Source organism: Gorilla gorilla, chromosome 9, assembly GCF_029281585.2.
Source record: "Gorilla gorilla gorilla isolate KB3781 chromosome 9, NHGRI_mGorGor1-v2.1_pri, whole genome shotgun sequence".
In the NCBI taxonomy this organism is placed as follows: Eukaryota; Metazoa; Chordata; class Mammalia; order Primates; family Hominidae; genus Gorilla; species Gorilla gorilla.
Window position 1 is genome coordinate 33,364,455 of NC_073233.2, and position 14,502 is coordinate 33,378,956.

At 39.9% G+C, this 14,502-nt stretch overlaps 1 protein-coding gene across 2 annotated transcripts in view; it reads left to right on the forward strand.

Moving 5' to 3' along the window:
* The first annotated feature begins 12,711 nt into the window (after positions 1-12,711).
* BBOX1 (gamma-butyrobetaine hydroxylase 1) overlaps positions 12,712-14,502 on the forward strand; it is an 84,917-nt gene continuing 83,126 nt past the window's right edge. Inside the window, exon 1 of one of the 2 annotated variants that reach the window (XM_019037754.3) lies at positions 12,712-13,853. The gene's annotated coding sequence lies outside the window, so the exon portion shown is untranslated. The remainder of the gene's footprint in view (positions 13,854-14,502) is intronic. The other variant, XM_019037755.3, reaches the window with a different exon arrangement.

Sequence of the window (14,502 nt, forward strand, 5' to 3'; positions counted from 1 at the left end):
AAGGATATTTGCATCTGTAAAGATCTCAGGAAGAGGCTAAATTTTAACCAGGAGATTCTGTGCCTGGCTACCATAGGTGTACTTTGTTTAGGCAGAGAGAACACATGGACACAGGAAGGGGAACATCACACACTGGGGCCTGTTGTGGGGTGGGGGGAGCGGGGAGGGATAGCATTAGGAGATATACCTAATGCTAAATGATGAGTTAATGGGTGCAGCACACCAACATGGCACGTGTATACATATGTAACAAACCTGCACGTTGTGCACATGTACCCTAAAACTTAAAGTATATTAAAAAAAAAAAAAGAAGAGAACTAGCACTTCTCATGTTACACTTTGAGGATAACATTACTGATGGAGAAGCAAGCAGGAACTATCTGTTGCAGGGTGAGAGATGGTGAGAGAGGTCAGATTTTGCCAAGAAAAGGTCACTTGGCTGGTGAGTAGAAGGTCTTAACCAGTAGCATTTCCCGGATGAATTTACCACAGTCAAATATTAGCCATGGAGGTCGAGAAAATATCAGTCTCCCAGGGCTGATAACACTTACTGAGACTGCCTCGCAATGTCCAAACTGAAGCATATGAACAAAAGGCCATTTGTTGAATTATAGTAAAAACCCTAATTTTCCAATGTCAAATATCTCTACTAGCCTGAGCAGTCCATTCTTTTCTTCTAAGAAACAAAAAAAAAAACCATGAAAATCAGATTTTGTTGCAAAAATGGTTTTGGCAAGGGAAATGATTTGCAGGTCTCAAATGTTATTGGATACGTGCTGTAGAGACTAATACTTCCATCTGTACTGGCAAATCCTCGAGCTGGCACTGGAGGGATGCTATCAGTTTTCTTCCCCTAACTCTTGTTTGTCAATGTTTCTTCATATTTCAACTAATCCATTCCCTAGATATCTTAATATCATTTATCTTCCAGTGGCTTGAGTCTTACTAACTCAGCCAGGTGATCGCATGTTCTCTAGGATGGAAGAAACTTTTCAGCCACTCAGTTACATGATAATTTTCTAGATAACTTTCTACATTTTCCACAATTGCATTCTCAAAACATCCTATTTTTTTCCTTTTTTTTTTTTTTTTTTTTTTTGACGGAGTCTCACTCTGTCGCCCAGGCTGGAGTGCAGTGGCACGATCTCGGCTCACTGCAACCTCTGCCTCCCGAGTTCAAGTGATTCTCCTGCCTCAGCCTCCTGAGTAGCTGGGAATACAGGCGCTCGCCACTACGCCCAGTTAATTTTTTGTATTTTTAGTACAGACGGGGTTTCACCATGTTGGCCAGGCTGGTCTCGAACTCCTGACCTCATGATTCACCCACCTCTTTTTTAAGGTCTTACTATGCCTTAGTATATTCCATGTTTACTATCTAAGTTTATGTGTTAACACATTTGAAAATTATCAACGACTGTAAGGGTAATAAGGATTTGCAAGTATTTTAACTGTTCAAAAATCTTCCAGTTTTCTTCCTCCCAAGAGCACAGAAGGATTGCAGTCCCTACCTCCTTGAAGGGATGCATGGCCATTAACTTGCTAGACTAATGAAATGAGTGGAAATGATATGTGGCATTTGCAGGTGGCAGTCTTTAAATTCCAGGCATGATTGGCCACGCTTGCTTTCTCTCTGCCACAGCACTGGGTGATGGTCCAGGCAGTAGAGGTGACATAGGTTAGATGTTTGTCCCCTCCAAATCTCATGTTAAAATGTGATCCCCAAATGTTGTAGGTGAGCTCTAGTGGGAAGTGCTTGGGTCATGGGAGCAGATCCCCCACGAGGGTGTTGGTACCAACCCTGCAGCAATGAATGAGTTCTCGATCTATCAGTTCACATGAGAGCTGGTTATTTTTAAAAGCCTGACATTTCCCTTTCTTCCTCTACCACCATGTGACAAACCCACTCCCCCTTCACCTTCTGCCATGAGTAAAAGCTTGCTGAGGTCTTCACCAAAAGCAGGTGCTGGTACTGTGCTTCTTGTACAGTCTGTAGAACCATGAGCCAAAATAGACCTCTTTTCTTTATAAATTACCCAGCCTCGGGTATTCCTCTATAGCAACACAAAAGGAACTAATACAAGAGGCTTCACCAATTTTAATCCCCAAGCTCATGGAGTAGATCCCCCTGGCAACTCATGATGAGCAAAGGTATTTGAGAAATACCTTTCCTTTGTCTTAAGCCACTAAGCTTTTGCAGTTATTTATTTACATACCATGACTTAACTCATTACAACTAATATAAAGATGAAAACTTCTAGACCATCCTCTGATGATATCCATTTTTATTTTAGTTTAGAATTATCTCATGTTCATCATCTATAAAATAAGATCAGTGTGTAAGAAAGTGTGTAAGGGCTTCCAAGTTGCAAATTACTATATACTTCCAAATTTACTGATTATTTCCCTAGACTCTGACTTTAAGTTGATGTCCATATTGACAAATCTATGTTTTCACGCAGCAGCCTGTTCTGGTGCATTTTCAATATATTTGTGATCCGATCATAGGACTCTCCTTTTGGGAGATCTTTTTGAAAAAGGACTTTTTTTTGTTGGTACAAAGGAAAACTGTAGAGAAGACCTTTGCTAATTTTCCTCGGGATTTGAGCTTATAGAAACAGGAGTCAGCAAAAGTGACTTTTTCTTAGTAATTGGTAGGTTAAAAAAAAGCTATTTGTAGCACTATGAAGTAAAAAATTTAAAAAAAAAAGAAAAGAAAGAAAGTCTAGCTGCTGAAAAAATACTGAGGAGGGAGAAAATGGCTCATTTAGGGCATGTAACAACACTGAAATACTTTGGGAGAAAGAAAAAGTCCTCACCAGAGTTAAACCATCTGCTATTAGAAATTACTGAGAAAAGAGCAATGCTTATACTGTGTATAAATTACCAACCAATGGAATATGTTCACGGGTGACAACTGTTTCAAATATAAATTATCACTCATCATTAAGCTTTATTCAATTAGCCAAGCAAATGAGAGAGAGAATGCCACTGAATCTTGTACATGTCTCTATTTCTCATGTGTTCATCTTGAAAACTCAAGACATTCTTCACTGAGGGCAACATATGGAATGACTAAATCTCAAGTTTAATTCAAAGCCATTTTTCTTTCCACTATCCCAGGATACAAAACACAGCTGAGAACAAAGTCAGAGTATAAAACACAGACTTTCTTCCCCTAGGCTCAGATAACAGACATGCGGCCAAATGGAATTTTACCAAACTTTCTAAAATGAGTAACACTGTGTGAGCACTGTTCCTTTGGGAACTTTATGAAAATGAGATATCTATCACAAAGGGTTCTCCAAGAAAAAAAATTCCTTCAAAAATGGGCATTTGTCATGACCTAGAAAGAACTGCAGAAAATTACAAACACCTAAGAATAATTTAAACTAAAAAAAACTTGAATTTTCCCTAAATATGATAATAAGAAAAGAACTTAAAATTTATTGAATGTCTAGTACTCACTCGTTCAACAACATTTATTGGTTGTATATAAGATGCCAAGAACCATGCTAGATGCCTTCACATGAACTGTCTCATTTAGTCAAGAACTCTGTAAAGTACATATTAATTTACAGATGAATGGCTTGCCCAAAGTCACACAACTAACAGAGTCTTTTATATGAGAAGTATTTAAGGGACTCTACTACATGCTGGCACTTTTCTTTTCTTTTTTTTTTTTTTTTTTTTTCCAAGATGGAGTTTCACTCTTGTTGCCCAGGCTGGAATGCAATGGCACCATCTCGGCTTACTGCAACCTCCGCCTCCCGGGTTCAAGCAATTCTCCTGCCTCAGCCTTCCAAATAGCTGGGATTACAGGCATGCACCACCATGCCTGGCTAATTTTGTATTTTTAATAGAAACAGGGTTTCTCCATGTTGGTCAGGCTGATCTCGAACTCCCAACCTCAGGTGATCCGCCCACCTCAGCCTCCCAAAGTGCTGGGATTACAGGTGTGAGCCACCATGCCTGTTCCCATGCTGGTACTTTCCTGTGCCCTAGAGCCCATCACTAATATTTGGGGGACCCAGGATGAGCATACAAATTGAGGTCCCTATACCAGATGTCTAAATATTTAAAATTATAAACACTGGTGTGCTGGAGCCAGGTACTACAGGCCATAGGCCTCTCTTCCCAAATTCAGATTTATTAATGTTGTACTGGTAGCTTGAAATCAGCCATGGTGGGAATATGTAGACCATGGTAAATGGCAGACACTACAAATTGTCTTTTTGCTTGTTGGTTTGTCTTCAGAGAGCCTATTTTTAAGCATTTACAAGCACAGCACTGCTTATAACAACCTAACGTTTGAATAAAATATGTTCTACTCTTAATTTTTAAAAATATACCTTCATAGTTACATGGAAGGCCAAGTTTGAATTTAGTCCCAGATTCCTTGTTGTTCCACACCAGAATTTGGCAGAGAAGACAGAGCCATTCCCCAGAACTCTGGCCCCTAACCTGCAGTATGAGGCCCTAGCTCTCTCCACTTCTCATCACAACCCAAGTTTCATCATGCACTGGGAAGGAGTTCATGTGAACCCCTGTGGATGCTTCAGCACACACATTGAAGCTTTGTCTATCTGTATACCACACACACATAGAAAGAGCTGCCGTAGATCACCCCTTTGGGCCTAGGGGCATACACACCAGGGGTGCAGAACAACCTCAGTTGGCTGGATGAAGGGAGAGAATACTCACAGATTCTAGAAGCAGACACAAGTCTTTAAAGGTCTGAAATTTCAGCATTATCTAGAAAAGAAGGATGGTGTAGGCTCTGGGTAAGTCGCTTCTTCTTACCCATAAATCACCCCTTGGAGAGTGGTGCAGATGGAGGAGGGCTCAGACAGAGCTCTCTAAAACACAGGGCTCAGGATAGAGGCCTCTATTGCCTGATCTAAGAATGGTACTAAATACAGAAGTTTCAAAGCCCTCATGGAATTCCTGTTCCACTTAGATAAGTTATAAAATCATCAAAGTATTTTAAAGATCTAATTGTTTATATTAACACCCCTCTTTTAGCTCAAGTAAAATAATATTAGTAATTACCATTTATTGGCAGCATACTATTTACTCAGAGCTTACTAAGTTCTTGGAGACTGAATAACTAAAAATTCATGGCCTGGGTATTAATTTTAGTAAACAAACAATTACTGATATTTATTTATCACAAAATAATTGTCATTGGAAGGACTCAGAGCAGCTTCGCATTCCATGAAAAAAATGTTCTTTCTATCTTCCCAGCTGAATCCTTTTGCAAATTGTGGATTAGTTTTGCTCCCCGATCATGGCACCTGTCACCATGGGTAATAAGAGCACTTTCATTATTTACCTAAGAATTTAGAAATATACCTTCATAATAACCTGGAAGGCAAAGTGTCAGCAACACTGGCTCTGATACCAATGCTGCCTCTTACATGTTTTGCAACCTTTTGTAGCTCATGAAACCCTATGGTCTCATTTTCTCCATCTGAAATCTAGAATAGTAACATTATTTGCTACTTCTAGGATAGTACATTTAGAGGCTCTATGTGAAGGCAAGCTGAAGCCTGTAAAAAGTTAACATAGAGAAGAGAGAGTCCTCAGGGAAATGCTTTCTCTCTTTTTTTTTTTTTTTCCCAGTCTTAAAGAGGCTTTCATAGCCAGGTGAACCAGCTGCCACCAAGGGACCAAGATGACTGGTGCACTCCCAACAGATCTTCGGAGGGAAGGCACCAAGAGTGGACAGAGGGAAGACACAGAAGCTGGATTGAAGTGGGAGGAAGCTGGGAACCGTGCATTGGGCTATCACGCACCAGGACTCATTCTTGGCCCCCAAGAACCTCGAGGGAATGGGTGAGTGGAACCAGTGAGGAGAAACTCACTCTTGCCATAGGCCTCTGGAATCCCAGCGGGAGGAGACCCCTCAAACACCACAGACACTTGAGTTGGCAGGCAGAGCTGCTTAGAGAAGTGATAGGAGCATCATGCCAGTGGAGGCAGGGCCTACAGGGTTTGGTGTGGGAGCATCTGTAGCAGAACACAGCCAGGGAAGCCCATCTTCCTAGGCGCAACTTGCTCCCATAGGAGACTTTAGCTCTGGGGGAATTGTCTCGGACCTGAACTCTGCAGCAACATCTTGCCCATAAGACTGTGTCAATAAGACCTAAGCACCCATTGGATTGATGGCCTCTCCCAGGGCCAAACCTAGCCACACCTGCTTGCAGGGCAGCTAGAGGGTGCCCAGGGGGCTGCATCATAGCTCCTGCACTGGCTGATGGTGCCCGGCCCTCACTGCCATGCACCAACCTGCCTGCTCCCTCCCCATGCTGCAGCTTACCCTGGGCCCACAGCAACCCCTGATATGGCTTTGCTGGCACATATGTACCTGGGCAGGTTTTGCCTTCCTTGCCCCACACGTGTATGTGTGCACCCTGCCCTGTCACTGATGGGGTGGGAGTGCACTCCCCTCTCCCTCCTGGACCGTCACTGTAGTAGAGCCTTGGCAGGCACAGAGCCAACCAGCCCCCACCATTGCCTACCCCTGGTGCCAACACTACCAAGGGAGTGAAACTATGCACAGAGATCAGCGGACCCTCCCCAACCCTGAGTGACTACCCCTGCCTGTGGCACACAGAAAACACACAGTCTTGCACCTACAAGCACTCCACCCACGTGCTAACACCATCACCAGTGCCACAACAGGCACAGTTGCCAACAGCACCCCCCACCTTCAGAGAGACTTAGACTCACACAATAGTAGTGTGAGACTTCAACACCCCACTGACAGTATTAGACAGATTGTTGAGGCAGAAAATTGACAAAGATATTTAGGACATGTACTCAGCACTGGATCAAATGAACCTGGTAGATATGTACAGAACTCTCCACCCAAAAGCAACAGAATATACATTCTTCTCATCACTTTATGGCACATAATCTAAAATCGACCACATAATCAAACACAAAACCCTCCTCAGCAAATGCAAAAGAATTGAAATCATAATAACCACTCTCTCAAACCACAGCACAAGCAATTAGAAATCAGAAAATCAGAAATTTGCTCAAAACTATACAATTACATGGAAATTGAGTAATCTGCTCCTGAACGACTTTTGGGTAAATAATGAAAGTAAGGCAGAAATCAAGAAGTTCTGTGAAATTAATGAGAATAAAGATACAACATACCAGAATCTCTGGTATACAGCTAAGGTAGTGTTAAGAGGGAAATTAATAGCACTAAATACATCAAAAAGTTAGAAAGATCTCAAGTTAAGAATCTAACATCACAACTAAAGAACCAAGAGCAAACTAACCTCAAAGCTAGCAGAAGACAGGAAATAGCCAAAATCAGAGCTGAACTGAAGGAGACTGAGACACAAAAAAACATTAGAAACAACAACAACAAAAAAAACAGTGAATCAAGGAATTGGTTTCTTGAAAAAATTAATAAAATAGACCACTGGCTAGACTAACAAGAAAAGAGAAAAGATCCAAACAAACACAAATAGAAACAACAAAGGAGATATTACCACTGGGGGACTTCACAGAAACACAAATAACTATCAGAGAACATTATAAATACTCCTATGCACGAAAATTAGAAAAGCTAGAAAAATTGATATATTATTGGACACATACTCCATCCCAAGAAACTGGGAGGAAGGAAGAAACTGAGTCCCTGAACAGACCAATAACAATCTCTGAAATTGAATCATTAATAAATAGCCTACCAACCAAAAATAAAAAGCCAGAAGGATCCACAGCCAAATTCTACCAAACGTACAAAGAAGAGCTGGTACCGTTCCTACTGAAGCGATTCAACAAAAAGTTTAAAAAATGAGGAGAAAGGACTCCTCCCTTACTCATTCTATGAAGCCAATATCATACCTAAACCTGGCAGAGACATGACAAAAAAAAAAACCTTCAGGCCAATATCCTTGATGAACATCAGTGTAAAAATCCTCGCAAAATACTGGCAAACCAAATACAGCAACACATCAAAAAGCTTATTCACCACAATCAAGTAGGCTTTATCCCTGTAATTCAAGGTTGGTTCAACTTACACAAAACAATAAGTGTGATAAACTTAACAAAAGACAAAAACCACATGATTATCTCAATAGATGCAGAAAAGGCTTTTGATAAAATTCAACACACCATCATGTTTATAAACTCTCAGTAATCTAAGTATGGAAGGAACATACCTCAAAATAATAAGAGCCATCTATGAAAACCACAGCCAACATCATATTGAATAGGCAAATTTGGAAACATTCCCCTTGAAATCTGGCATAAGACGTGGGTGCCTGCTCTCACCACTCCTATCCATAGTACTGGAAATCCTGGCCAGGGCAATCAGGCAACAGAAAGAAATAAAGTGTATCTATACAGAAAGAGAAGAAGTCAAACTATCCTTTTTGCAAACAACATAATCTTATATCTAGAAAACTTCATAGTCTCAGCCCAAAAGCTCTTTAAGCTGATAAATAACTTCAGCAAAATCTCAGGATAAAAATAATCAGTATACCAAAATCACTAGCACTCCTATACATCAACAACAGTCAAGCTGAGAGCCAAATCAGAAACTCGATTCTATTCACAATTGCCACAAAAAGAAAAAAATACCTACGAATACAGCTAAAAGATATCTGCAAGGAGAACTACAAAACACTGCTCAAAGAAATCAGAGATGAAACAAATGAAAAAACATTCCATGCTCATGAAGAAAAACAATAAATGTCATTAAGATAGCCATAATGTCCAAAGCAATTAATAGATTCAGTGCTGTGCCTATCAAACTATTAATGGCATTCTTCACAGAACTATAAAAAATACTTTAAAATTCATATGAACCAAAAAACACCCCTAATAGCCACGAATATCCTAAGCAAGAAGAATTGAGGAGAAGAAACTCCCTCTTCTCCAAAGCTGGAGGCATCATGCTACACAACTTTAAACTATATTATAGGGAATCAGTAACCAAAACAGCATGGTACCAGCACAAAAACAGACAAATAGACCAGTGGAACAGAATAAAAGCCCAGAAATAAAGTGGTACACCTACAACTAGCTGATCTTCAACAAAGCTGACAAAAATAAGCAATAGGAAAAGGATTCCCTATTCAATAAATGGTGCTGGGATAACTAGCTAGCCATAAGCAGAAGATTGGAAACAATAGGAAAGGACTCCCTATTCAATAAATAGTGCTGGGATAACTAGCTAGTCATAAGCACAAGATTGAAAATGGATGCCTTCTTTACACCTTATACAAAAATTAACTCAAGATTAAAGACAAAAATTTAAAACTCAAGACTATAAAAACCCTGGAAGACAACCTAGGCAATACCATTCTGAACATAGGAATGGGCAAAAATTTCATGCTGAAGATGCCAAAAGCAATTACAACGAAAGCAAAAATTACAAATGGGATCTAATTAAACTAAAAAGCTTCTGGACAGCAATAGAAACTATTAACAGAGTAAACAGACAACCTATACAAATGAGAGAAAATATTTGCAAACTATGCATCTGACAAAGGTCTAATACCCAGCTTCCATAAGAAAACTTAAGCAAATTTATAAGAAAAAGCAAACTACATTAAAAAGTAGGCAAATGACATGAACACTTTTCATAAGAAGACATACATGCAGCCAAAAAGCATATGAAAAAAAGCTCAACATCACTGATCATTAGAGAAATGCAAATCAAAACCACAATGAGATATCATTTCACATCCAGTCAAAATGGCTATTGTTAAAAAGTTAAAAAAAAAAAAACAGATGCTGGTGAGTTTACGGAGAAAAAGGAATGCTTATATACTGTTGGTGGGAGTGTAAATTAGTTCAACCATAGTGCAAAACAGTTTGATGATTCCTTAAAGACCTCAAAACAGAACTGCCATTCAACCCAGCAATCTCATTACTGAGTATATACCCAAAGGAATAATTCTATCATAAAGACAAATGCAAGCATATGTTCATTGCAGCACTATTCACATAGAAAAGACATGGAATCAACCAAAATGCCCATCAATGGTAGACTGGATAAAGAAAATGTGATACATATACACCATGGGATACTATGCAGCCATAAAAAAGGATGAGATCATATCCTTTGCAGGGACATGGCTGGGGTTGGAGGCCATTACCCTTAGCAAACTAATACAGGGATAGAAAACCGAATATTGCATGTTCTCACTTATAAATGAGGGTTAAAAGATGAGAACACATGGATACACAGAAGAGAACAACAGGCACTGCATCCTATTGCAAGGTAGAGAATGGGAGGAGAGAGGGGATCCGGAAAAATAACTAATGGGTATTAGATCTAATACCTGAGTAACAAAATAATCTGTACAACAAACCCCCATGATATGAGTCTACCTATATAACAAAGCTGCATCTGTAACCCTGAACTTAAAGTAAAAAAAATTAAGGTATAGTTGGCAGGTAAAAATTATATACATTTATGGTGTACAACTTGATGTTTTAATGTATGTATATACTGTGAAGTCATGAAATCAAGCTAATTAACATATCCATCACCTCATATACTTATCATTCTATGTTGTGAGGACATTTACTATCTAGCCTCTTAGCCATTTTCAAGTATATGAGATATTATTACTAACTGTAGCACAGTAGGTCTCCTGAACTTATTAATCCTATCTGACTAAATTTTTGTACCTTTTGGCCATCATCTAGCCACTCCCCTGTCCTCACTCTCACGCCCTGACAACCACCATACTACTCTATGCTTCTATGAGTTTGACTTTTTTGGTTGCCACTTCTAAGTGAAATCATGCAGTGCTCATATTTCTGTGCCTGCCTTAATTCACTTAGTACGTGTCTTGCAAGCTCATCCATGTTGTCACAAATGATAAGATTTCCTTCTTTTTCAGGGCTGAATAGAATTCCATTACATACATACACACACACACACACACACACACAGAGACACACACATAATATATTTTCTTTATCCATTCATCGACCGATGAGCCCAGGTTGATTCCCCTTATTGATTACTGTGAACAATGCTGTAATGACATTGGTCTAGGCAGTGGTTTTTTGTATATGACCCCAAACACAGGCAACAAAAGTACAAATAAATGAGGTGGCATCAAAACAAAAAGCTTTTGCACAACCAAAGCAACAGTCAACAGGGTGAAAAGATAATCTATGGAATGGGAAAAAATATTTGTAAACTATCCATCTGACAAGGAGTATCCAAAATATATAAGAAACACTCAACAGCAAACAACTCAATAGAAAAAAAATCTGATAAAAAAATAGACAAAGTATCTGAATAGACATTTCTCAAAAGAAGACATACAAATGTCTAACAGATATATTTAAAAAATGGTCAAATCACTAATCATCATGGAAATGTAAATTAAAACGCAAACTACAATGAGAAACTACCTTACACTGTTGGAATGGCTTTCATCAAAAAGACAACAGATGAGTATTGAAGAGAACGTAGAGAAAAAGGAATCTTTGTATACTAATATGGTTTGGCTCTGTGTCCCCACCCAAATCTCATCTCAAATTGTAATACCCATAATCCCCACATGTCAAGGGAAGGATCTGGTGGTGGGTGATTGGATCATGGGAGTGGTTCCCCCATACTGTTCTTGTAATAGTGAGTGAGTTCTCACGAGATGTGATGGTTTTATAAGGGGCTCTTCCTTCATTCATTTACTCTCTCTTGCCTGCCACCATGTAAGACATGCCTTTGCTTCTCTCTTGCCTTCTGCCATGATTGTAAGTTTCCTGAGGCCTCCCCAGACATGCAGAACGATGAGTCAGTAAACTTGATAAATTACCCAGTCAGGTATGTCTTTATAGCAGTGTGAGAATAGAATAATACATACACTGCTGCTGGAAATGTAAATTGGTACAACCGTTATGGAAAACAGTATGGTGGTTCCTCAGAAAATTGAAAATAGAGCTCTCATATAATCCTGCAATCCTACCTCCGGATATATATTCAGAGGATATAAAATAAGTATGTCAAAGAGATAGCTGCACTCCCATGTTCATTTAAGAAGCTTCTTACAGTGTAGAGCAGAGTTTTGATTATTTACCTGTTTCTGAGAATCAATTCTTTATGTGCAAGTCTTTAAACTTTATTAACAGATTTACTTGTTGGTTTATTTATTGTTTGTTCTATTTAATCATTCTATTAGAAACTATTTATATCCAGCACATTCTTGTCAGCAACTTTCTTAAAGCTGAAGCACAATTTACCTAATTTATTCCAGTAATTGTTACTAAAGTACAAAGTGTAAAGGAAAAATTAATTGTGTATATTTCTGTGATGTCATGAATTATTAAAATATAATTATCTGATTGCTTTTGGCATACTTATAACTTCAGTTACCTTGGGTTTAAGATGCTGGTCACATTTATGACGGCACCCACATATACACACCCTCCTCTCATACGTGGAAAACAAAACCTGCTGTTGTTTTCACTGGCCAGTGGATGTCAGTAATTTGACCTGGAGACTTGGGGGAAGAAAGGAGGAAAGTGGAAAAGAGGTTCCTTTCTTCAGATGCAGGGAAACAGTTTAAATTTTATTGTTAAAGGATCTGAAAAAACATCGTTCAGGGAGGGGATGCTGACATTCTGGAAGGGGAGATTTCCCATAAAGGAGGCCACCAGACAGTTGGGCTGCATTTTCTCTCTCTGTGGCTACTTCTTGTTCTTTTTTGACTGAGTCTCACTCACAGCCCTGTGAATCCTTCGGGCAAGAAGCAACAAGTTGCAGGCTGCTTCTACATCTGCCTAGGAAGGGGGTGTTAGGTGGGAGGAGGGCAGATGACTCAAGCGTCTCTCTCCTGGACCTTAGTTTCCACCTGTAGACTTTCTTTTAATGTAATCTAGACTCTGTTAGGACCTAGGACCTGAGACCAGTCCAACAGCGTCTCCCCCGCGCTGGGCACTCTCCAAGAGTATGCCTGGCAGTCAGGCTCTGAATGCTGGCATGCTGCCTATTCTGGCCTTTCCCTTTTGTTGCCCTAAGGGCTGTGTGTTGTGAATCAAATCACTGGGCAACCAAGTACCTCCAAAAACAGCCCCAAGCTCTCTGGAAACTACTTCCTATTCCAGCCAAAATTGCAGAGAAAGGAGGGCATCAAGCTTAGGGGACCAATCCCTGTCTTTCTACCAGTCCCTGATAACTACTCAAGCTCCCTTTAAAGAGGCTCATATTGGAATACTCTGTTGACAAGTAGATACCACTTCACCTCTGCTAGGGTGAGCGCTGGTAGCTCCTCCCTGTTAAATGCACATCTCAATGCCTCTGCCCTAAGTGAGTTGTGCAATAAATGAGCTGTCACTCTGAACAGGTGGGAAAGAAGTGAACTGCTTGTTCACTTGCTGGTGTTGCCACTGCTGGTACAGAAATAGAAGGTAAGACAGGTGAGAACTGCTTTTCCTTCTATCAAGAAAGATTCCAAACTGAGGCAATGCTTTGCATTGAGTCCTGGGGTTTTGTGGTTTTGGGAACCAACAATACTCAAAGTATTTTCTCTTGCTAACTGCTTCCCCTCTAGGCCATAAAGCCTCTTTTCTTTTTTTTTTTAAAAAAAAAAAACCAGCACAAAAAAACAAAGACAAAAAAACCTCCAAGCTCCCTTCAGTAGTTGCTACACCTTCAGATTGAGACATCCTTCCTCATTTACAAACCTCAGCTGTGTCTGGGGGCAGGGCCACAGTGAAACTGCCAGGAGCAAAAAGGCTTCCAAGAAAAAGTACCACATCAGATTGGAAACTGGGGACAGATCATTCCTGGGATGTGACGGGCACCAGAATGCTCCCTCTCCAAAGGATCTAAGGACCAAAGCTGACAGTTTCTTTACTTGGTAAGTTTTGGGTGGTTTGCTGTGTAAAGCATATCTGAGAACAGGTATGATTGAGCTCAACTTCCTTTTCTCCTTATTGCAAGGGTTTGTGAATTCAAGTCTGTGGACTGAGGTGATGGGGAGCATCCAATTAGAACTCCATTCACATGTAGCTCACAGTCATGTGGGCTGTGCTGGGGATGGTCCATCAAGCATTTAGAATAGGCTTGGTTTTGGAATGCAGTGGATCTGATTGCTTCTTGGCAGCTTCTCTTTCCCAATTATGTTTGGCTTAGTCTGATAGTCAAATTACTTTATAATCCCTAAGCTGATCCAGAAAGTATACAGAAGAGACAGAGAGAACGCTGTCTAAAAAGAGACTGGGGATGGGGCAAGGAGGATTCTGGTTGGATTTTCAAAATGTTCCCTGAATAATCCACAACCCATCCCAAATAACGGTGACTGCGTATGATACCCTAGCTCTTTGTTAAGCTCAAAAAGCTGACTATAACATGCCTCTTTAAAATGCTGGCCAATTAAAGCCACTGTGCACATCTTCAATTGTTTTGTTCCCTTAACGAAGCTCAAGAAGGTATATTACAGGTATGGATTTGATTAAAAACGTAAGGTTTCTCATAATGAATATATGTTCTGGTTTAAATAATTTAGA